Here is a 25,787-nt window from a genome sequence, read left to right on the forward strand (position 1 = left end):
TTCCGTGCATGCATATATAGGTTTTATGAAATCCACTGAAAGCTATTATCAAACCAATAAATGGCTTTTTAATCATTCCTGTGAATTGTTTAAATGTAGAAAAGAATGCTCATTTCTACTGTTTTTAAATTCTTTCACTTAAACAGGCATTTTTTTATAAGTATAAAGACCTCTCCAAATATAGTAACTGTGCCAAATAAAGCTAAATTGGGGAAGTAAAAGAAACAGGCAGGACAGAACACAGCTCATGTTCTTGCAAAGACAAGCTTTGTGTTTTCCCAACATTGCTACATAGCTCATAATTCTCTGTGAATCCAGTATTACAGCACAAACTTTAAACCTTCTAAAGGCAGGTTAAGCTTAATGCCTCATTTCCAGGAGGTGATTAAAGGCTTCTACATCCCAGATCAGAGGTCATCTCATGATATTCAAATACTTTTAAATCTCTAGCTTCTTCTCAACTAACTAGTAAGGTGCATTCACTTCCTAGCATATCATTTTTCAATGTTCTCTGTAATGATATACCAAAGAGCATAACGCACTGGTCAGTCCGTGTGATTATCTTGTCAGTTTCTGAATCTGCAAAGGATCCTAATAGCCGTGTGGCATGTTTTAAAAACAAACAAACAAACAAACAAACAAACAAAACAAGTAGCTACACCTACCTAATGTGGAGATATAAAAATAGCATTAAAATATTGAAGTATAGAAATTATTGTAAAATTTAATCAAAACTCTCCCATAGCTAGTTAGGGTTATCCCAACACACACACACACACACACACACACACACACACACACACACACACACATCATTTCCACATTAAAAAAAAGCATAAATTCGGGCCTAATGTGCAAAACATCAACCATCTATATTTAATCAGAGTTCAAATCGCTTGCACTTTAAAACATGACATTTCAGGGAAAATGCTTCTGATAAATTCACTGATTTTAGTTCCCTGCAGTTCTTACATACAGATGCCCTGCGGCTCTGCCTTTTTCTTATTCATTAAATAAATTATTTGGATAAAAGGGCCAACTCCTTACAGGAGATGAATCTGTACTGCAGATAGTGTTTAAGTAAGTCAAGGAACTGTAGAAGTTTATTTTCCTTCCTTCCTTCTTTCTTTCTTTCTTTCTTTCTTTCTTTCTTTCTCTCTCTCTCTCTCTCTCTTTTCCTTTCTTCTTTTCTTTCTCTTTCTTCCTTCCTTCCTTCCTTCCTTCCTTCCTTTCTTTCTTTCTTTCTTTCTTTCTTTCTTTCTTTCTTTCTTTTTCTTTTTCGACTGAGTAGAGTATATTTTAGTGTTAGACAATTTTTAGAACTTTAAAAATATACCTTACTTACTTTAACTTTTGCATACTGATTTTGTAAAAAGTGCCTAAATGAAATATTGTCTGTTTTATTTGGAGTCTAACTTGTTGAGTTCTTTATATATTTTAGATATGAGCTCTCTATCAGATGTCAGGTCAGTAAAGATCATTTCCCAATCTTTAGGTAGTCATTTTGTCCTATTGACAGTGTCCTTTGCCTTACAAAAGCTTTTCAGTTTCATGAGGTGCAATTTGTCATTGATCTTGCTGGGGGGGGGCATGAGGTAGGGTAGTGAGGTGAGGTATGTGAAGGGGAAGGGTGGTTGGGTGGGTGAGGGAGCACCCTCTCAGAGGCAAAGAGGAGGGGACAGGGGGTCATGGACTCTGGGAAGGGAGGCAACATTTGGAATATAAATAAATAATTTAAGAAAAAAGAAAAAATGGAGTATCAATATTGAAAACACTCTTAGATATTTGAAATTGCTATCAAGCCTATAAAGTTTTGCCAGTTACAGAAATATTTAGTTGCTCATTTGGAAATTCTTAGTTTTAAGCTAATTTGTCTTTTACTATACCTGTTGTTTATCAGTTTCTTTCTGACCTCCACAGCTTCAGGGAGTTGTATATCATAAGAAATTAAATCAGTGTCATGAAGTAACAATTTTTATAAACACAGGAACAATAGCCTCTGTGCTAGGTTCTCTCTGATCATTAACTGTTCTGCTCATATCATACCATGCTTCTTTAAATCACTCTTTGGCCTTTAACTTTTCTGATTTATTCTAATTGTCTTCTTAAAATATTACTTATTCATCTTAGTTGAATGTTTCCTTCTCTTAAAACCGACAGTATTCTCAGGCATGTAATATTTTTATTATCTGTGACTCTCTCAGTCCATGTGAAACTTCCATGTGAGTAGGCAAAAAACCTTAAGTTGTTAGCAATTTCATATCATCAAAACTAATAGATGCTTAAGGATTTTACATGTGATTTTGGAGGTAAGATTACTTGATTCTATCCTAGTCTTTTCATACTGTGTTGCTGTATACACTTAAAAGCATGTCAATGGGCTCATATATTTTAGACTTTTGATGAAAAATACTGCCACATTGTTTTGTTTATAATGAAGATAAACACACACACATATATGCAGCATTCGGAGACTTGATGTGTAGAGAAACATGCCAACAAGAGGTTAATTCAGATGTCACTAAAGAAATGAAATCAATACAGTCATTGTGTATTCAGAGTATTATCTAAACAGGGTTTCTTTTATCTAGTCTTGTTTTAGAAAGGGCTAAACATGAAGTTTGACATTTGTACTCAGGAGCATGGATACCCATCCATTCAATCATTAGATGTAGGGGCCAGAGGCAGGTGGATTTCTGAGTTCGAGGCCAGGCTGGTCTACAGGGTAAGTTTCAGGGCAGCCAGGGCTACACAGAGAAACCCTGTCTGGAAAACAAAAACAAAAACAAAAACAAATGTAGTTGTGATATTTTAGACACCATAGGAGAGACAGAAAAGCTACCCTTCAAATTTTTCCATTCTTATGTGCCAAGGACCCTTAAAATGATTACCATGTTTTAATAAACATATTTTAATAGATTTGATAAATAATTTAATTGTTAAATAAATAATAAATTATTTATTTATTTATTTATTGACAATTCCTTGCTTGTAAACAGTGCACTCTGATGGTACCCACCTTCCCAGTACTAACTCACTTCCTCTGCTTTCCCTTCCTACTGATAACCTTCTTCACAGTATTCCCTCTCCTATGCCTATATCCCTCCTTTCCTTTCCTTTAGTTTTCCTTCCTTCTTTCTGCCATGTATCCTCTGTAGGTGTGTGTGTGTGTGTGTGTGTGTGTGTGTGTGTGTGTAGATAATGTGTGTGTATTAGGTAGATAATTGTGTGTGTGTAGGTAGGTAGGTAGATTGGTGTGCATAGGTTTTGTGTATGCTTTTTGTGTGGTGTGTACCTTGTGCTGGTGGTCATAGCTGCCACATGTTCATGGTTACTTTAGCCATATCCAGAAGCCTCCTCTTCAACTCACTCTTCCCAGTCTCTGGTTGCCACTCTCCATCTACCTTTTCTTTCTAGATGATCCTTCAGACTCTGAGAGGGTGATATAAGTTTCCCATTTAGGGCTTACTTATGTCCACAGGGAATTTAATTTCCTCCCGCATGGCTCAATAAATAGAGATGAGCTCTAAAGCAGAGAAGCTACTTCTAGGTCTATTCCCTGAGTCCTCACCTGACACTGCTTCTCACCATAAAAATCTGGATGCAAGATGCACAAGACTGTGAGGGGAGAAGATGTACCTGAAGTCTTCATCACTAGATCCTCAGAATCCAGACCATGGTCTTGTGCATTACATATGCAGAGTAGCTATTAAATAAATGAATTAGAGGCCTTTCTCTAAACACATAATATGTTGAACAAGATCTGTAATACACACTTTTCTAAAGTATTGTGGGAAATCTCAGGGCGATGGATTTAACTTTGCCTGAAAGAATCAGGCCAGGTTTTTGAAGCAGTCACGTGTGAGTGGCATTAAGAGATATTCACTGCAGGAGGATCCACACTGTGCAGAATGGCACTTGCAAAAGCTCAGAGCCTTGACATGAATGAGATTCTACTGCTAGATATTAGTAGAATAAAGAGGGAATGAGAAAAACATACAGACTGTCTAGGTAGAGCAATGGGGGTGGTATGTGTCAATCTCAAGAGACTGCATTTAATGCTGCAGTAAGGGGAAGAGCGTTGATTTCCTCACTTCCTTCCCAGTCTCAGTGAACAGAACGCTCTCCTTTCCCACAGGAGACAATTCAACTCCCTCTCATAGAGACAAAACGTTTAGCTAGTAGCAAATCTTACTTATACTACATTATTTCTTGCATATAAATGCCTATGGTTCTATTCAATTTATATACTGGGGTACAGTAAGCAATCAAAACATTAATAATAAAATAAAGGAATTAATTCTAATAATATATTATAATGAATGTTATTTAAAATGTACACATAATTGGCCCAGGTAGCTCAAACTCTGGAATGCAAAAGGGAAGGTTATAGAAGGTCAAGTAAATGAGTTTATAGGAAGTGCATATTTATTCTTACAGCTTCCCCCAAGGATCTCTTAGCTGGTCTTAGCATGTCATCATTGTACTGGCTATTTTTTTTTTTTTTTTTGTCAATTTGACACAATCTAGAGTGACAGAGAGGAAGGAGCCTCAGTTGAAAAAAAATGCCCTCATGAAATCTGGCTCTAAGGCATCTTCTTACTGGTAGATGGAGGAAAGCCCAGGGCATGTTGGCTGATTCCATCCCTGGACAGTGGTTCTGAGCTGTATAAGAAAGCAGGCAGAACAAGCCATGGGAAACATATCAGGAAGCAGCTTCACTCCATGGCCTCTGGATCTGCTCCTGCCTCCCAGTTCTTGTCCTGCTTGGTTCCTGTTCTCATTTCCCTTGGTGGATACATGTACATATGTACAGCGATGTGAAAGTATAAGCCAAATAAATCCGTTCTTCCCCAAGTTGCAGTTTTTTTGTTGCAGTAATAGAAACCCTAACTAAGATCATCATTAAACCTCTACATTTCAGATGTTAAAATGGTGTAAGGAAATATTAATCAAATCTCCACACAGCCAAGAAAATGAACACAAACATAACTATTTATTAGAAAAAAAACAATACTTTCAAAGGACAAAAATCAAAGCAGAGTATGCCTTTCTTCACAGCTGAACATACAGTGAAAAGTTCACTTTTCAAAGAAGGAATGAAATATGACTCATTTTCAGTCAAGGTAATTTTCAAACCTCCAAGGTGGCCACAGTATTAGATAGGGCAGACAGGAGATCCATAGAAGTTACTAGACGTCGTTTCAATGAGTGTAATAACGAACTGGAGAGAACAGAAGAGAGTAACACATAACCCCTGAAATTATGCTATCTGTAGGTAGGAAATAAGCTTAGGGAAAGTTGAAATAAATTAATAAATAAATAAACTAATGGAAAATGGAAATAAACAAAGTCTCGGTGAGTTGCAATAAATACTAAATCTGACATACATGGAGCTAGAATTCTAGAAAAGAATTGGAAGAATAACCCAGACAAACTTTGAAAGTCATGTGATAAACTTGGTGCAAAAACAAAGAGTAACTCACCACACATTTATTTAAAGATGATACAGTGAATAATTAAATAATTAAATCACCAATGACTATGAAAGGCAAGTAATTGCATGTCTGAGAAGTGAAAAGATACGTTACATTTAAAGTAATAGTAACTCAGGGTGGGGCGATACCCAGAGGCCCTGCCCTTTCTAAGGAGAAGGAGAGGATGGGGTAGGGTCTCTGTGATGAGCGAATGGGAGGAGTCAGCATTTGTGAAGTAAATAATTACAAATAAATAAAAACATAATAGCAACATGAAATTGGAATGTGGAGAAAAGTGGAATAATATATCTGATGGACTAAATGACTAAAAATAAAATGTTCAATATACAAAATAATAAACTACTAAAGGAATAAATAAATCAATAAGACTACAAATTAAACATTTTCAAATGAAGAATGATTAAAGATCAGTAAAAATATAAAAATAGTCAGTAATTTAAGCCACTGGGAAAATGCAAATCAAAAGTAGAGTGAGATTTTACCACATCCATTAGACAGCAGCAATCATGAAGAAGAAGAGATCAACAACAAAAGTTGGCAAGTGTTCCCCAGGAAAGGAACACACAGGAACAAAGCAAAACGAGCTCGTTAAGGCTTTTGTTTTGGTTTTGATGAATTAAAACAACCACTATGAAAATAAATATTTTGTATGCCCATAAAAGAACTGAAAGATATTACTATTTACTATATTCACTTAATTTTAAAATATCATAATTTAAAATATTTAATTTAAAATATTACTATATTCACTTAATTTTACAATATTATAATTTAAAATATTTCATTTAAAATATTACTATATTCATTTAATTCCCCCATACCAATCCTGGTATGCAATTAAAGCCAGCAAAGCAAGCATATGAGATTCCTGCGTTCCTCGGTTTGTTACTATACTATTTACAATAGACGAGCCATGAAATCGACCTGGATATCCATCAACAAATTAAAGGACAAATCAGATACAGCACACATAAAGGATGAGGTACTACTCGACCATTAAAAGAAAGCACTTGTATAAGTGCTTAAGAAGGGAATGTATTACATTGGAGACTATTGTGTTAAGTGAAGAAAGGCAGGCAGAGAAAGACCAGTATGAAGATGTCTTTCACGTATGGCTTTAACATTTCATGGAAGGAGAATCACGGAATAGTAGAGACAGAGGGAAGAGGAGGCTGATAATGGAAGCATACAGAACAAAGTTCAGAGCTGACACGGAAGGAAGGATGTAGACGCCCGACTTGCCAGCAAGAAGGTCACCACAACAGGATTCTTCTGCACACATTTATTGGGAGAGCTTGATAAGGAAAGTGAAAGACCCTGAGCCCGAAAACCAGTGCTGCTTATATAGGCCTAGGATAGGTGTGTCTACACCTGATTGGTTATGCTTTCAGTACCTCATTTACATGCCTTGGGCCAGGCAGTGATTCAGGAAAAAACTCTACTGCACATGCGCACATTGGTTGTTTACCCATACTCATGGTCGTCGGCTTATTGAAACCAGTGACATCTTGTAATGGCGTTTATTGACTTCCCACATCTCCCCTTTTTTATTTAATAGAAAAGGCCTAATCCGACTATCTAGTCTCAAACTTCCTCAGCACAAAACGATCAAGAAGGATTTAGAAGGGCAAAGCATGATCACCCTACCTCGTGCAATGAGGAAACCTCAGCAGTGTGCAAGGGCTGATCAATGATCGTTGAGTCTCTCTCATCCCAGTGCAATGGATCCATAGACCCATGGGGTGCAAGAGCAGAGGACTCAGATGCCGACTAATTCTTGAGCATAGATAACCGAATTTTAGGGGAGGCACCGTTTTCAATGGCTAAAAGTGCTTGAGTTATAATCACCTTGTCACGTTTTTGTTGGGTTCTGAATTTGCAAACCAACCAAAGCATGAATACCAGTCCACAGCATATGGCAGCACCAAACAAAATCACTCCCACCCATTCCTTAAAATACAAAAATGCAGAGGTAAGCCAAGAGGTAAATTCTCCAAGGGTCACTGGTTCCACTCTGGTTCAATTAAGGTTCAGGATCTGTATCTGCAGCTTTGTCTGCAACCTTTCCAGCTCCTGTGACCAGTTCCCCTTCAGATAATTCGATAAATCTGTACTTTTAATAAAAGAATCATTAATATACCTAATGGGAGTAATGCACACATGTAGAGTTGATGCCACACAACTCATTTGTATGACATCCATCATCTGTTCCATGTTATGTTGTAAAACATCCACTCTTTGATTTACTAACAATAATCCTGAGGCAATATGAGAATCTGCCCTTTGCAGGGTAAGCAATGCCTCGGATGTTTTTTCCGCTACCTGATTTATGGTGTCAGCAGTATTAACTTGATTGGCCATACAGCTGTGATTCCAAAATCTCTCTTTTGCCGAACAAGACTCATGATTGGGAACTTCTCTGAATCTGCCTCATCAGGCACAGGGACAAAGGTTGGTAGATGTACCACTAAAGCTAAGAAATTGGTTCCATTCCAGCATTGCGTCAAAAAACAAGAGACATTTGTACAATCTAACCATTCTGAATTATTTTGAAATTCAGCCAATATAAAGAAAAATGGAGGATCGACACAAACTTCTACTGGAGAAGTAGTCATATTTCTGATAACTCAATTAGATGTCACATTATCTAAATGAGCAGAGGTATTGGAACATGTGGCAGAAACATTCAGTATCTCATAAAAGGTTCCAGTCAGCAATGCAAAGGCTGACAAACTGGTACTAGCACCTGCCTCATTACTTAAAATCCATTGGTAATATGGCCAAATATTTTCTTTTCCTGTAGCATCTCCTCTATCATTCATTACGGCGAAATCCAATGGAGGTGACAAAACAAAACCCTGTGCTATTTCTTTCTGAGGAAAAATTTTTGATTGACAAGGTGAAAAAACTATAGGAAATGCAAGGTCTGGATGACACCAGGGCATGCTGCGTTTAATTGTAGCATTACCAACAGGCCATCGTGATCTTTTGGGAATAGTCACATTTCCTTTTATCATAATAGTGGTGATGTTTATAGGTGAAGTTACATTACTTCTAACATCACTTGAGCCTGATTGTGCTCCTTGAACAACTTGCGTTAAAGCATTAAATAACACTCCAGAGCTCACTTTATTTTGGTTAATGGGACCTGCCCAATTAGAGATAATCTTTTTCTTTAAAAACATACAGGGTGTGAAAGGTTTATCCACATTATGCACAAAGCATAGTGTATAATTTAAATGAAAACTCGTACTATTATACACCTGTGGCCCTTGAGGCGTTTGTTGTGCACAAGGCACATCCAAAAAGCATTCAGTTGCAAGAAACAATGGCAAGATAGAAGAATTGGAATGTACCGGTAAGGTACTGGCTATGATCTCACTATGGTCCACAAAGGTATACTTATCCCTGTCTCAATCATCAGGAGTAAGAATAACAGAATCATCTTGGGATTCATCTTAATCTTTCATGGTTCTTGTCAGTCGTGTCAGAACCCAAAGTGGATTCCCTTCACCCTGTAGAAAGATACAAATAGCTCCCCTGGGTCTGATTAATATGGGATCCAGGCCATACCATTTATTATCAAGGACATTTTTCCATTTGACCATTTCATTGGACAGTTGAGGCCATTGTCCATGCCTTTCGGCTGGTGATCTCCCAGCATCATCCAATTTTTAAAAATTAAGGTTAAATATTGTAAGGGATAGAGCGTCATAGCCTCTATTCCCCCTTTTTGTTTTTGCAAATATTGTTTCAAAGTACGATGGGCTCTTTAAATGATGCCTTGGCCCTGTGGATTATAGGGCAAACCAGTAATATGTTTCACTTGCATTTGTTTGCAAAATTGACTAAATTTAGAAGAGGTATATGCAGGACCACTATCTGTCTTTAGCACCAGGAGCTTGCCCTATGCAGCCCAAGCCTCTAAGCAGTGGGATATGACATGAACTGCCTTTTCCCCTGTCAAGGGAGAGGCATGTAGGACACCAGAACTGGTATTGATGGACATATGTACATATTGTAATTTACCAAAAGCTGGGATATGCATGATGTCCATCTGCTAAACATCTAGGGGTCACAATCCGCAAGGATTAATGCCCATGGAAGGTGTATTAATAAATTCTACACATTTACTACACTGTAGGACAATATCATGAGCTTCCGTTCGTGTGAGCTTAAACTTCTGTCGCAATGTAGAAGCAGGGACATGATAAAGTTGATGAAAATTCTTAGCACCTTCTATAGAACTTTGTGATAGCAAAACCATATCTCTGGTGGCTGAATCAGCAATTGCATTTCCCTTAACCATAGGTCCAGGTAATGATGTATGGGCTCTAATATGTTGAATATAAAAGGGGTGTTCATGCATCAAAATCCAATCTTGTATTTTCATCAAAATTTCAGATACTGGACTAGACTGTTTAAAATTTCTGGCAGGCTCCCTTTATAGGGGTATTAGCCGTCACCTTTGGAAATATCACTGGATGCAATAACATAAAATGTAATAAAGGATGTTTAGGATAATGATTATCAATTAAACCAGAATAAGTGCATCTAAGAATGGCCCATTCATCTATAGTAGCATACAATATTTGCATTTGTGCCTCAGTATATGGAATAATTATGCTATCAGGCATTTTTCCAAGGTGAGTAATTGAACTTTTTATACCTTTATGGGCCATATTTGCCACCATGGTGGGATAATGCTCTATAGTCTTATTAGGGGATATATGTGGATGTATCCATACTATAGGGCCATCTTGCCATAACACAGCAGCTGGCAAATTTATGGTTTGTAATATGCATAGACACAAAGGTTCTTGCTCATTTATACGATTTAACTTTTTTTGTGCTTTTTGGATAGCTCTTTCTACCCTCCTAAGAATTTCAGAAGCCTCAGGTGTTAATTGTCTCAATGAGGTAATATGTGATTCTCCTTCTAAAATTTGAAATAAAGGTTTCAATTCCGAAGTACGGATTCTTAAATAAGGTCTAATCCAATCTATGTATCCTAATAATTTTTGAAAATCATTTAATGTCTTTAAATGATCTTTTCTTATACTAATCTTTTGTGGGGTAACACACCATAAAGTAATAGTGGCTCCTAAAACATGACTAACATTAGACTGCTGTACCTTTTCTGGTGCAATAATCAAGCCATTATTTTTTAAAGTTTCATTAAGCAAGCCATAAGCTTGCTGTATACTTTCTTCTTCGGGTCCACATATCAAAATATCATCCATAAAATGACATATTTTAAGGATGGAAAACCATCTCTAACTGGTTGCAAAGCTTTTCCTACATATAACTGACACATGGTAGGGCTATTTGCCATTCCTTGGGGTAATACCCGCCATTGATACCTTTTATCAGGCTCCATATGATTAGTAGAAGGCAGGGTAAATGCAAATCTAGGTTTATCTTTCTTATTTAGTGGAATGGAAAAGAAACAATCCTTAATATCCACTACTATAATTCTCCAATCCCTAGGTAGAGCTGAGAGTAGGGGGAGTCCTCTTTGTACTTGCATAACTTGCATTTGTGCATTAATGGGTCATAGGTCATGTAACAATCTCCATTTACCTGATTTCTTCTTTACAACAAAAATAGGGGTATTCCAGGGTGATTGTGTGGGTTCCACATGCCCCAGGTCTAATTGTTCTTGTACTAATTCTTTAGCTGCTTTTAACTTCTCAGAGGGTAAAGGCCACTGAGGCACCCACACCGCGTCCTCTGTATGCCACAGAATGGGCAAAGGCTCCTCAGCGGCCCCTAGAAAAACCCCAGCCCTTTCTTATCTGCTTTTTCTGTGGTTCCAACTGGTGAAATTCTGCCTTGTAAATTATTTCCAAGACCTAGTCCAGGTATATATCCCATTCCTTTCATCATTTCCTTGCTTTTCTGAGAATAATCATTAGTCAATATAAAATTCATGGCTGACAACACATCTCTTCCCCATAAATTTACAGGTAAAGGGAGCACATAAGGTTGAAAAAGCCCTGTCCTTCCTTCTTTATCCTTCCATTGTAAGGATTTTGCACTTATGGTTGGGGTAGCCTCATATCCTAATCCTTGTAGGCTATGTGATGATTGATTAACAGGCCAAGAAGCAGGCCACCAGTTACTGGATACAATGCTTTTATCCATTCCTGTATCCAGTATACCTTTAAAGGATTTTCCTTCTAACTGTAATTGTAAAGTGGGATGATTATCCAAATCTAAAGATATGTAGGCCACACTAGTTCCTGTAGAACCAAATCCCTTATCCCTTCGGGAATTCTGGCTACTAGAGAACGTGTTATGCAAACTAGGAAGAATCAACAATTGAGCAATGCGATCTCCAGGAGAAATGGCCACGATACCTCAGGGTGCAGAACACATAATCTTAACTTGTCCCTCATAGTCTGAGTCTATAACTCCGGGATGTATCACCAATCCTTTCAAGGCAGAAGAGGACCTACCCAACAGCAGGCCCACTGTATCCTTCAGTAAGGGACCTCTAAAATCTGAGGAAATAGGTTGGCACCCCATTTGAGGTGTAAGAATTACTCTGGAGGTAGCACAGATGTCCAATCCTGTTGAACCCGGAGTGGCTCTCCTCGGTCTTTGGGTGGCCTCACGGACAATGTGGTCTAGAGTGCCCCATACATTTGGGGGCCCTGGGGACGGGGCCCCTCACTCCATTTTTTGGCTGTTGCACTTTAAACTGAGGTATTGGCCTTCCTTTTATCCTTTTATATCTTTGACTGATCTACATTCATTTGCCCAATGTCTTCCTTTCCCACATTTTGGGCAAATGCCTGGTACTTTCTTTTCAAGCCTACTCTTTTTACCCTTTAAACACTGTTTTTGCATATGACCTGTTTGTCCATAATTATAGCAGGTTATTCCTTTTGTTTGCGCCATTAAAACTGTGGCAGCCACCCCTGCATTTGAAAGGGGTTCTCCTATTTCTCTACAGGCTTTCATCCATGCCTGTAGTCCTTTCCCTTTCCAAGGTGTGATAGCATTTCTGCATTCCTTGGTACATTGCTCATAAACTAATTGTTCAATTAATGGCATTGCAGCCTCAGAATCACCAAATATGCATCCAGCTGCTTCCATCATGTGGGCCACAAAGTCAGAGAACGGCTCATTATGAATAATTTTTGTCAGATTACCAGCTACCTCTCCCTGATTAGGCAATTCTTTCCAAGCTTTCACTGCTGCCTGATTGATTTGATCATAGACCTGCACTGGGTATCCTAATTGATTGTTTGTCCATTGACCCTGGCCTGTAAGCATTTCAAAGCTCCATGCTGGTTGCAGCAGCATTAGCACGGGCCTGACTCAAATACAGATCATGCCATATAGACTTCCAGTCTAGATACTGTCCCATAGTAAGACATGCCTTTACCACACTCATCCAATCAAAAGGAGTCATGGCATGGTGAGCCAGTCTAACAATTTGGGACTGAGAAAAGAGGCATTGACTCCATATGTCCTTACTGACTCTGCTAAATCTTTCAATTGTTTATGCGATATTGACTCATAATATCCCTGTTGAGCTTGATCCTGAAAAACAGGGAAAGCCTGACATATTTTACACAACCCTCTAGGAGTGCAAAAAGAGTGGCCATTGCCAATTGTTTTCTGTATAAGGCAGAGGTGGTGGGGGAGCACTGAGACTCCTCCCTATTGGACCATATCTTTCTGCCTCATACTCTGTAGCAGCCTCCTCCAAATCTTCCTCCTCCCCTGCTGATAATTCTGAGTCCTCTGAGCTAGATAATTCTAATAACTCAAAGTCCTCGAGAGGAGGGTAAATTGACTTAATTTTTTGATCTTCATTCTTTATATCATCTTTTGAATCTTTATGTTTTGGTTTCTTTTCCTTTTCTCTTTTTATATCTCTTCCTTTACTTATTTTTCTGCACGCTCCTTCCTTTTCATTTCTCTCTGTTTCTGACATGCTTTCCTGGTGCTCCTGCAAAAGTCACTGCCCTTCCTTAACAGCCAGTTCACATTTCTTGTCCTGGATACAAGCCTTAATCAACTTCCATAGTGATCTCGTTCCTGCTTTCACTTTCCCTTCAGCTTCCTCTCTCGCTGTATCTCTCCCTAACTTTTCCCAACTAGGTAGCATCAGCGATCCAGTGGAGGCAAACCAAGGAGCGAGTCTGTCTATCTCTTTTAAGAACCCTCTCACTGTTCTTTCAGAAATCTTTAAACAACCACCAAACCCAGACACTATTGCATATGCCAGCAAGATTTTGCTGACAGGACCCTAATACAGCTATCGCTTGTGAGGCTATGCCAGTGCCTGGCAAATACAGAAGTGGATGCTCATAGTCATCTATTGGATGGAACACAAGGCCCCCAATGAAGAGGCTAGAGAAAGTACCCAAGAAGCTGAAGGAGTCTGCAGCCCTATAGGAGGAACAACAATATGAACTAACAAGTACCTCCCAGAGCTTATGTCTCTAGTTGCATATGTAGCAGAGGATGACCTAGTCAGTCGGCCATCAATGGGAAGAGAGACCTTTGGTCTTGCAAAGACTATATGCCCCAGTACAGGGGGATGCCATGGCTGGGAAATGGGAGTAGGTGTGTTGGGAGCAAGGCAGGGGAGGGTATAGGGGACTTTCAGAGAGGAAACTAGGAAAGGGGATAGTATTTGAAATGTAAATGAAGAAAATACCTAATAAAAAATGTATAACCATGGATCCTTATGAATCCTGTTATTTTGTAGAGTTAATATTCACCAAAGTATATTAACATTGGGTATATTGGGAAGAAAAAAGGATTACAGCCATCTATGACATCTATGCCCTGTTAATCACATAGATAAGCACACAAGCTTTGAGTACTTTCTGCTCATTCTCTCTTATTCCTGGATTCTACTGAAACTATTGACCTGTAATTGTCTCCATTTCACTGTTTACAGCATGTGCATCTTATGCAGTACAGTGGCTTGTGTTCTGTGTGTACCAGATTTCAAATTAATATCACACACCTCCCAAGTCAACACAAATATATTCTAAGTCTCCATGATAACCCGCTTGCTTCATTTTCCTCCTAGTTCATTAGTTTCCAGGCACTTACTAACACTATAAATAAAATGTAGATATGAGTGTATTGAAATAGCTTTCCTATGATACATTGATATCAATATATATCATAGGACCAGTCTACCCTTAACTATGAATAACTATAGATATGTAGCTTGTAAAATAAATTGTAAGGTTATTATTTTTATGATCTTTAAGATTATCCTCTGAGTCATTAGCTTTGACTAACAGCCTGGCGGCACCATGCACTTTGTCACTTTTAAAAAATATATTAATGTACTTTTTATAGCATCTTCTTAATACTGAAGTTAATGTCAAATTAAACTTTCTCATCAGGTATTCTATTTTAGGTTAATTAATGTTTAGGTATCCTGAGCCTATTTAATGTATGATTAGAAATTAAATGGAGTTATGCTGAGGGAATTGCACTGTCAAGGGTAGGTGGATTGCATGATGGTTTATAGAATAATGATAAAAATAAAGTGAGTCTGAAAAAATTCACAATGAGTTATTTAAAGGTTTTGAATTTTTAGAATCCTAAGGAAATCATTGTAATGATCGGAAATTCTACCAGTTTTTACTTTTTCATTCATATGCCATCCAGAACCACTTTGGGGTTCTTTTTATGAGTCTAATAGAGTTAATTTATGCATGTAGTCAGGACAAAATTTCAATCTTGGACTGTATTAAGCTTTAAATAGAAAAATCCTCCAGACAACAAAAAAATCTAGCAAGGAAATGAATGTTTTACAATTTCTCTCTTTAAACAATGTCTGCTCTGTAGCATTAGGCGTGACTCAACTTACAACTCCCTCACTTCCATGCCCTAAGTGCTGGGATCACAGAGAGATACCTGAGTGCCCTATTTTATTATAAATCATAAGGAAAGAAACATGACCAAAGTTCATATTTTTGTGATTTTGACTTTAAATAAAAGGACCTGTGCGCACGCACACACACACACACACACACACACACACACACACACCCCACACACACATATAATTCTTCTTCAATTTATGGTGAAATTTTATAGTTGAAATCTTGATTCACTGCTGCTATGCAGTCTCTTTCCCAGCTAAACTCTTACTAAATTCTAGAAGATTCCAGGTGATACATTTATATGAATTAAGATTGTCTTATGCTTCACGCACATTTCAAATGATCACGCACCATTACCCTGAAAAGTCATTCCCTTGCTTTGATTTGAGTGGCATATATAGGGTACATTTGTACCATACCATGTGTTTACCATGTGTTGCTCTGCATCCTACTTTAGTGGTTTTCATTACCACATCCTATTGCTATTTGCTTAGCAGTTCCCAAGCAAGTGTCACATGAAATTTACTTAGGAGAATTAACAATATTTTTGACAAGGTGTTAAAGTAATATTATAATTATCATGCTAATATTTGTATAATGTTAACAGTTCCTCATTTTGATGTAATTCAACTTCCACTCCACAGTTACTCATTTCTCTGTTGAAACTAGTAATGAGTTGTGATCGTTTTCTTTTTCTTAGTCTTTATCATATGTTGGCTTCCGATAAATTCTTTCCACTGTTGTTCTATTTCAAACAACTGATATGAGGAGATTTCCTTGAATACATTTGATTCTCATTAAAAGTTTATGGAATAAACAGGAAACAAAACCTAGAATGAGATGGACATTGAAGAATAAAATATGCACAAAATATCAGGAGGGATCAAATTGTAATGAAGAACACTCCTGCGAGAATATTTTTATTGTGTTAAGTAACATAACATTCAAATTAATTTAATAACAGAAGGAGGGTTTGGGGTGATGATTTTGTTTTATTTTATTGCAAATTTTTATAGTCCTCTTTAATGTATACTGTTTTATCAAGCTGCATTTGAAAAAAAAATCTTGAAACAGAAGAACAATGCAGACCTCAGTACTCTGGATTCATAAATAAAGCGCAGATATTTAATTATTAGTGTAATGAGCATTAGCTATGATCTACGAGAATTTTAAGAAGTTAGAATGGTGAATCAGATGTACTAGCAATAAGCTGCTAGTTTCTCTCAGATGCTCCACCACCCCCAATTCGGTCACCCTCACTGTGCCTCATTTCTCAGCACCATGAGTATTCTACGAAAAACAATATGACACCTTTCACCCTTATTGATTTTCTGATTGCCTGATACATGGAGTACTGCAGAAATAAAGGCTGCACGTACAACTGGGGTTCTTCTAGCTAAGGCCCATCTCGGTGTCTAATGAAGCAAAGCACTCTATAACTTAATAGGCGGGGGCAACAGTACCAAAGCAGCTGGAGTCATATCTCATTTTGGCACTTATGACTGATGCAGATAAAGAAAGTAGCTATGTGCCAGGTGGAGATAAGTCACTTAGCCAGCTGATTACATCAAATTGCTTGCAATATAATCATCTGGGACACATTTACCAAATTGGCATTTCAAATCATTGTACAGAAGTTGAATTAATCACCCAGGTATATGACTTAATATTATGTGTTCAGACTGTTCTCTTAGAAGGCACTTAATAAAAGCTCATTATAATATACAATAACATTAACCAACAAAAATCACAGCTGATTTTTGTAATGTTAGATTTACCTTTACTTTTTGAATTGAATTTTGATTCAATCAAATACTATTTAACTTACCTATGAATTCTTAAATAAGTTAAAATTTATACTGATACATCAGATGAGAAAAACATAGAAAATTAGACTAGAATGTGGAGTATTTCACACCTGATTTTCTTTGTACCATTTTTCCATTGTGAGTCAATCAGAATTAGATTAAAAGCCATTTTTTTTAAATTTCCCTAGTTCTCCTTTGCAGTGTTTGTCAGCCCCAGAGTCAGAATTCAGCTGTGTTGTGTCAGGCATACATTCTTCTTGATTAAGAGACTGTTGGTTGGTGTGATGAGGTTTTAACATGGTCCCTTGGTCCTACAGAGTTCATTTATACTAGCTTGCTATTTTCACATTTAATTACGTAGAGAAAATGAAAGGCAAGCAGGAGAGCAGGATAGTGTAATTTTCCCAATCTTTCAAGCTGAGGACATGACAAATGGCAATAAAAAATATGCTTTATATCTTAACACATTTGCAGTGAAATGAACATGAATGGTGGTGTTCTGTGGCTATCTTCCTCTTCGATTAAAAGGAAAAAAAAAGACAAATGTTGACTACTCTTGCCTATATGCTGTAAGAAGGACAATGGCTGCTGTTTGTTTAAGCTACTCTAAGAACTAATTGATTCCATTTTTATTGGGTATTTATTTCATTTATATTTCCAATGCTATTTCAAAAGTCCTGGTATAGCGACAGACAAGTAGACCAGTGGAATAGAATTGAAGACCCAGAAATGAACCCACACACCTATGGTCACTTGATCTTTGACAAGGGAGCAAAAACCATCCAATGGAAAAATGACAGCATTTTCTCTTTTTTATTCCATTTTTATTAGGTATTTAGCTCATTTACATTTCCAATGCTATACCAAAAGTCCCCCATACCCCCCCCCACTCCCCTACCCACCCACTCCCCCTTTTTGGCCCTGGAATTCCCCTGTACTGGGGCATATAAAGTTTGCAAGTCCAATGGGCCTCTCTTTGGTGCTGGCACAACTGGCGGTTATCATGTAGAAGAATGCGAGTTGATCCATTCCTATCTCCTTGTACTAAGGTCAAATCTAAATGGATTAAGGAACTCCACATAAAACCAGAGACACTGAAACTTATAGAGGAGAAAGAAGGGAAAACCCTCGAAGATATGGGTACAGGGGAAAAATTCCTGAATAGAAGAGCAATGGCTTGTGCTGTAAGATCAAGAATTGATTCCTTTTCTTAAGAACTTTCAGGCTCTGGCAATATCAAAATTAGAGTTTCTGCATATCATGGTGCCTATGATTAACGATTCTGTGGTGTGCCCTGCAAAACAAAATTGTCAAGATGGTTGATTTTATGTTAAGTGTTATAACCAAAATTAAAACAAACAAAAATGTCATCTTCTTTTCTTCAGATATTTCTCTTCCATTCATAGAATTGTATTTCTTTTGACCTCTATGAAATAAAACTCATAGCTATATATGGCTTAGAAAGGTGAATTAGTAATTAAGAGCACTTGCTCTTCTTCTAAAGGACCTCAGTTCAATTCCCAGCACCCAAGTCTCTTGTTCATAACCTCCCATAACTATGGTTCCAAGGAAACCAGTACTATCTTCTCCATGGGTACCAACACATAAATATAAATCTCTCTCTCTCTCTCTCTCTCTCTCTCTCTCTCTCTCTCTCTCTCTCTCTCTCTCCCTCTCTCTCTCTCTGTCTCTCTCTCTCTCCTTCCTATCTACCATGAGCAGAATAATTCTACTCTTGTCAGGATGACTTTCTTCACTATAGAGCCAAGGACTATGGGCTAAAATCATAAGCTGAATTAAATCCATTTTGCCTTAAGAAATATAGACTTTGTTGTTGTTACAGAGTTGAAATTCTGACTAAAGCAGAAACTCATATGAGGAATTTCAGAACTTTAACAAATGTGTCTGCAAATGTGAAGGAATGAATATAAATGAAAGCAGATGCCAAGCATATTGAGCAACGTGGAAAATAATAAAACTTTAAAAGTGATATCACTATAAGCACATATCCCAGAGATTCACAATCCAATACATTACCTCAAACACTGGCCTTAATCACTTGCTTCCCTGTATGGATTTGTTACCATTCATCCACGTAACTTCACCCTTGAGAAAGATTTGTTCAGAACTTCAGGGCACCGGTATACTAAACCACTGCAGATTCCTAGTTTCTCAAAGTTATGTCAATCTGAAATGAAAGGTGACTACAGTTTGGTATGTTGATTACAAATTAGTAGGTTTGGACTCAAGCCTGCATTTTGATTGACCCAAAGGAAGCCAGTTCACAGGAATGTTATTTCACACGTTCCTAGAATGCTTCGACCAATTTCTTCTGTACTAAAGCAAGCCAGAGTCCATTTCTCTCTTTTGCAACAGAAGGTACTTTCTATAATCAGCTGATACAAATGTATGATCCATAGTACTGTCTTTTACTTATTGGAAAGGGTAATTTATGCAGAAAAAAATCCACCATCTTCCATATCAACTTGAAAGTTCGTAATTGTGACTTTTAAAAGTTGTCTGTTTACATGTAAAGCTGGCTATCTGGGCTATCATTTAGATCCCTTCCAGATTATTTTTATATATTGTGAGGTTTTTAAATTTTATGTGAATTTATTATGTGTGTGCAGATATCACAAAGCAACTATGGAAGGGAGAGTCCAACTTTTGGAAATTAGACTCTCTACCATCTGGGTTCTGGGGAGAAAACTTCCTTGGGCTTTGTTACAAGTGCCTTTACTGTCTAGGCCATCTTCAGACAAGCACAACTTAAAATTCTGGATGCTTTTCTTCAAAATTGTGTGTACATAATAAATAACTCCAAGTAAATTTGATTTATCACTTCATTGTTTGACAGTACTTACCTTAACTCCTGCTTTAACCCTGATGACTTTTAGTCTTCTGATCCATCAAGATACTGAAACAGAAAGATGTCAGTCTCCAATATCGCTCCTGAAAAATAAAAAGTGCTGCTTTGCTATCTTCTTTATGGCTATACTCTCCCATTGTTAATTTGCAGGAATTATGAATAAGCCAAATTCCCTGCTCTATAACATAACACAACTCCCAGGCCAAAGAAGATGGTTACCATAAAATGAATAGTTTTGTAAATGTCCAGTGACTGTGCTAAGTGCCACAAATTGTGATAGAAAGTGGAGAAGGTTAATGAGACGCTTGGAGGAAGACTGCCTTAGAGGGAAACAGTGGTTTTTAAGAGATAGCAATTATGGAAACCCAACCATACTGAGACTGGTAGCCGTGGGTGCAGGGCAGCCGTCCAGTTAGTGTGTGTAATGAAGGTCAGAGTGAAATGCAAGGCAATCTGCAACACGTTCATCTGCTGACATTCCTTCATATTTCCCTCTCAAGGTTGTGAAGTTGAAAAGCCTTCTGCCTCACCCCACAACACTGTCAAATAAGCGTTCATATCACTTGAGGAAGACACTAATGAGGAGACAAATAAATGCCTTCAGGTTGCTTCCAAAGCCAAGACAGATGTAAAATTCTGCCTTAAAAGTATAGAGTATTTTTATTCTCTGGGTTGACTTCATTGTCTCCTAAATGAAGAGAATAAGGGTTTCGTTCTGGAGGAAATAAATCTAGAGTTTTTGAGAACCAGCAGATTCCCAGAAAACTACCATCAACAAAGCTGAAAGTATATGTTATTTTAGGGTACTGTCCTCGTTTTCTTTGCCACTTTAGTTTAATTTAGGTCCTGGGTATGAGTTTATTTTCACAAAGGTATTTATAGAGAGGAGAAGAGAGAGAACCTTACATTTGAAATTTTTTCAATGCATTGAAGCGATTAGACCTTTGTCTAAGGAGCAGAGTGCAATCCCTTCGTGTTATAAGATTCCTGAGAACTCAGAACTTGCAAGTAGGTACCCTGTTTCGGGTGACTGGGCAGGAATGCTGTTTAATATCATTTTGTGTCCCTTTGAATGGGTAAATAAATTGCCTAAGCCTCAAACTGTCAGTCAGTAAAATGTGAGCAACAGTTAAGTGCAAATGAGTCATACAAAATACATACATGAAATGCATAATGCGATGACTAGCCAATACATGCTCCATCGATCTTAGCTGTCAACGTAGCCAATGCCAGTGCCTTAGAGGAGGAGAGTAATGTGTTTGTGAAGGTCCAAGGGAAATTGGTGCTTTCACATCCCAACCCACGTAAACTTATACATACCTATACAATCCACTTTACCCATTTAATTCTTTTTATTTTTTGAGCTTATAATTACATCATTTCCCCCATACGTTTCCTCTGCCTAAAACCATCCCATTTAACCCGCTTCCACTCACTTTCATGTTCATTGCCTTTTTCCATGTTTTACACACACACACACACACACCTAAATATAACCTTTAGCTAAATAATGTTTTAGGGGCTGACCATTTGGTATTGGATAACCAATCAGTGTGCTCTTCTTGGGGGAAGACTATCTCTCCTGTTCTCAGCATTGCTTAGCTGCCTGTAGTTCTTGTGTAGGGCTGATACTTCCTGTGATTTCTCCCTCTGGCATTAGCATTTCTATTAGTGACTGGTGTGATCTTTGCTCAGCCCAAGTTCAGGCAGTTTTTGTGAGACTTCATAGGTGAAGCTTCTAACATTACTAGGAGACAGGATGTCCTGGCAAAATCCTTGTTCCTCGGGCGGTTACAAGCCTTCTCCCCTTTCTCCCAAGTGTTATTTTCTTCTTGTTGAGTAGGTTTTACATTGAGTTAAAGAGCTGTGGTCTAACCACTTTTTTTATTGATTGCATCTCTTTCGGCCGACCTTTAGTTTATTTCAAAGAACAGAAGTGAACAGGAGTTAAATCTTTCAGGGAAACAGGGTGGGGCAGTGCAGGGGGTCAGGAATCAAAATACCTTTCTGAAAGATTCTCCTTTAACACGCACTCCAGCTCAGCTCGATCCCAGCTGTACTGGTTGAGTGGACATGGTACCTGTCTTCCATAATTAAAACCAAAATGCCTGAATACCAATGTGTTTTCATCACATTCAAATTATGCGATATACACGTTTCTCTCCATAGGCCTTTGTGCTCATATATTTATAACAGTACTTTTTTCAAGGAGAGGTGTAAGTTAAATTACAGTATACTTGAATTTTCCAGAACAGTCTAGCACTGTGTACATGCTCTAAAAATGTTAATTCCATGCAATTATGTTGCAAAGTGCGTGTGTGTGTGTGTGTGAATGTGTGTGTGTATGTGTGTATGCATTTGTGTGTGTGTGTGTGTGTGTGTGTGTGTATGTAGGATAGAGGTCAACGTTAGATTTCATTCCCGATGGCTGTCCACCTTGTGCTTTGAGAAACGCCCATTAGGCTAAGCTGGCTAACTGTTGAGCCCCAGGGATCACCCCCTCCCATGTCCCTGGGAACAAAGGTTATAAAAGTACGCCACTATATGCCTGGCCTTTTTTAGTGCTCTCTGGGGGTTGAAATCAGGTCTTTATATTCATACATCAAGCACTTTACTGCTGGAGCCATCTCCCCAACCTAGAATATAGGATTCTGATGATATATCCCGTGAATCTGCTATCTCATTTCTCATCCTGTAATGCCCAGATAAAGGAGTTTCACAGTGTGAAGAACAGATCTATCGATTTTTATTTAAAAAATCAGGTTTACCAGTTTTTTGTTTCAAAAGCTGGTCTATCAATTTTTATTTAAATACACAGCTAAATGTAGTGCTGTTGCCAAATTTCAAATTTTCTGAATTGTTTGCAGTATATATTGTGGTATTACTTATAGTTTAAGAAGTAAACTATTCCAGTATTCATTACATGAGAAGCTTCCCTGATCAAGGTTAAAAGCAGCTCCGGTCTATGGAAATGACCATCTAGTTAGAAGAAACGTTGACAAACACATTTATTTAGCAAAACAACAGCCATTAAATTCACCTAAGGGCTTATGTCCTCAATACCCATGGGTTTTGACAACTCTTGCAGTATGAGACATGAATCCTGTTCTGCAAGAGTTGTCAAAACTGCAAATCCAAGCACAAAACAGCTGGTTACCTCCCACATGCCTGATACTCCTATACCGCTGTGCACATCAATACATGATCAAGACATGCAGCATACACCCATAAAAAAATTTCAAAGGAGAAGTCAAACCTATTATTTTTAAAAGGAAAGAAAATTTTTACTAAAAGAGAATAGTAACTGCACATTTGATATTTTAAACAGAAAGAAACTAACCGAGCCAAGGGCTGGAACCTGAGGGGGCCAAACACAGAGCTCACCCTGTCTTAGCTTCATGGGCTGCGGTGAGAAGCCTAGTATTGTTCCGGCATCCAGGAAATCTTCCCTCCATGTTCTTTGATCACCAAAGCAGCAAGAGAATAATTCCCACGGTTTTTGGTTACAAACGAGTCACAATCTGTTGAAACCCACAAGGATTCACTCCCTGGACAGAGAATAACCGTTTCTTCTTGTCTTTGACCTTTCAGAGCTTTTGGCCTCTGCCTGGTAGATTCTAAACCAGAAAGCTGCTGGCAAGCATTCTGGATAATGTGTTTCTTCGGCCTCCAGTCACTGTGAAATGGAGACAGCCAGAAAAGGAAACCACAGTACACGCTAATTACTCTCTGGAAAATATTGTGCAATGTATTCACTACTGTGGCTATTCAGAACCTATGCATAGCAATAAAACGGCACCCTCAAATCTAGCCTATTGCAACTATTTCTAATTAAAGTGGAGAGGGAGTCTGTCTACAAAGAAAAGAACCTAAACTCTATCAGCTACTTAAATCTGGGTGATGCTCAGTAGTAATACATTTACACAAACCTTCACACAAGATATTAGTTTGTTCCCTATCAAATTACTGCATATAAAATTATAGATCTAGCATATACAAATGAAGTTATAGTTGGGTATTACAGTTATTCCTGAACCTGATTAAGCAGCAATGATTGAATAAAAACATTTCTTATTTCTGAAGGCTGTGTGTTGTCTCATGTGTTCTCAGCAGGTATCTTTACTGCTATGAGCCTTTAGTAGGTGGTGGTGTCCAGCCCCTAGAACTATATCTACATCGAAATGCTATAGTCTCCTATTAGCATATCCCACTGCAGAAAAAGGAACGAAAGGTTTTCAAGAGACTTTTCCCTTATTTTACATCCCTTACGATTGCATAACAGCAACCTCATTTTCTTTTAATAATCAAAATCATTCAACCCAAACTGTTTAGTAAGACCTTTCTTTGGCTGTGGGCTCATTACCATGAGCCATTAAGGATGCAAACTTAATTTTTAGCTTCAAAAGAATGTTGCATTATCCTCACTTAGAAACCAGCAGGCATTGAGAGAGCAGTATGAAGATGGTCTATTCTGCTCATTTTCTCAAATCCAATCCCTTACGTTTCCATTATTGTTCTAGGTAGTGGAAATCCTAGGGAGACGAGTAAATCTCATGGGCATGAGTTTAACCTCTCATTTGCCTCAGAATCTGGGGGATTCTTGGACAGACAGGGTTGTACAATAGTGATTGGTCCTCTAGCTAGCTCAATGACAAGTTTGCTGACAGATTAAAGAACTTTTAAGAGAAAGATGTTCTTAGTCTACCACCAAGAGCTCAGAGACCCCCACTTGACCTGATATAGAATCCCCACACCAACCTTCTGGTAACAGATGATATTCCAAGAGAACTAGGATAATCTGGGCCAGATTATCGTCAAAGTAGTGAACCCAAACTCTTTTAGAACAGAGAAATGATCAAGACTTCTGTGAAGTATTCTTGGAAAATGGAGAAGCCTATATATACATATATATATTAAAAATCCTGATAGGTGGAAACAAACTGCAGCTAACTCTTTTAAAATTTGTTTGTCATAAATGAAAAATTAATGGAGTCATTCTTCCTATAAAAATTGCCTTCACTTTTTAAAACAGCAAAAATGCAAACAAAAATATCCAAATTACTATTTATTAATTATTGGTGAATAAGAAATAACATTTTTTACAATGTTGATGGTAAGAAATGCAGACATGTAGTTTGAAATAAAAGTATGCAAGATATGTATATATTTAACACCCAAATATACAGGTTCTTTCATTTTCACTAAGAGTAACATTGTTCTGACACATCAAAATCATTCTGTGGGATAATTCTCATTATTCTCTGCTGGTGTGGTTAGTCACAGCCACACTACTGTTTGTAGTGGGAAAACTATTACTTGTTTTAGAAGCAAAACTCTTTGATTCAACTGAAACAAAATAAATAGATGAAAAATGTTTTTATCTAAATTCTCTACAAGTTATCCTTCTTACTAATTCTTTTTGCATCTTAAAATTTGCATTTTATAACCTTACTTTATGATATTTTACCTGTGTTTATTTTACAGCTCTTTTTATGGTATCTCTTTTATAGTACATGTTTATGGTGCATATCTTATGTAAATGTAGTGGATTTTTAAAATTTAGAATCCTCTACCAGGCCTTAATTTTTCTAGGTCTAAGTATTAGCATTTTATTTTCTTAGAACAACAACACAGCAGATGAAAGAAGAATCATTAAAAATATATGTCAGGCATCCTCAGAGTATTGATGCCACATTTATTACAGTATAAAGAATACACAATCACTGTTCTGTGGAAATCT

General features: G+C 37.6%; 1 long non-coding RNA gene across 5 annotated transcripts; it reads right to left on the reverse strand.

Annotated features, from left to right (window-relative positions):
• Positions 1 to 18,303: 18,303 nt before the first annotated feature.
• Gm29674 lies at positions 18,304 to 23,871 on the reverse strand. Of its 5 annotated transcripts, XR_380759.3 has the most exons (5): positions 23,388 to 23,871; positions 21,209 to 21,283; positions 20,043 to 20,130; positions 19,216 to 19,366; positions 18,304 to 18,472 (listed from the first exon to the last, which is right to left on the reverse strand). It is a non-coding gene; the product is annotated as a predicted gene, 29674 (long non-coding RNA). The 5 variants fall into 5 exon arrangements; XR_380763.2 differs by lacking the exon at positions 18,304 to 18,472 and having other exon boundaries at positions 18,838 to 19,366; positions 20,043 to 20,095; XR_380760.3 differs by lacking the exon at positions 18,304 to 18,472 and having other exon boundaries at positions 18,838 to 19,366; positions 23,432 to 23,870.
• Between the last annotated feature and the right edge of the window lie 1,916 nt (positions 23,872 to 25,787).

This window comes from Mus musculus, chromosome 10 (genome assembly GCF_000001635.26).
Source record: "Mus musculus strain C57BL/6J chromosome 10, GRCm38.p6 C57BL/6J".
Lineage (NCBI taxonomy): Eukaryota > Metazoa > Chordata > Mammalia > Rodentia > Muridae > Mus > Mus musculus.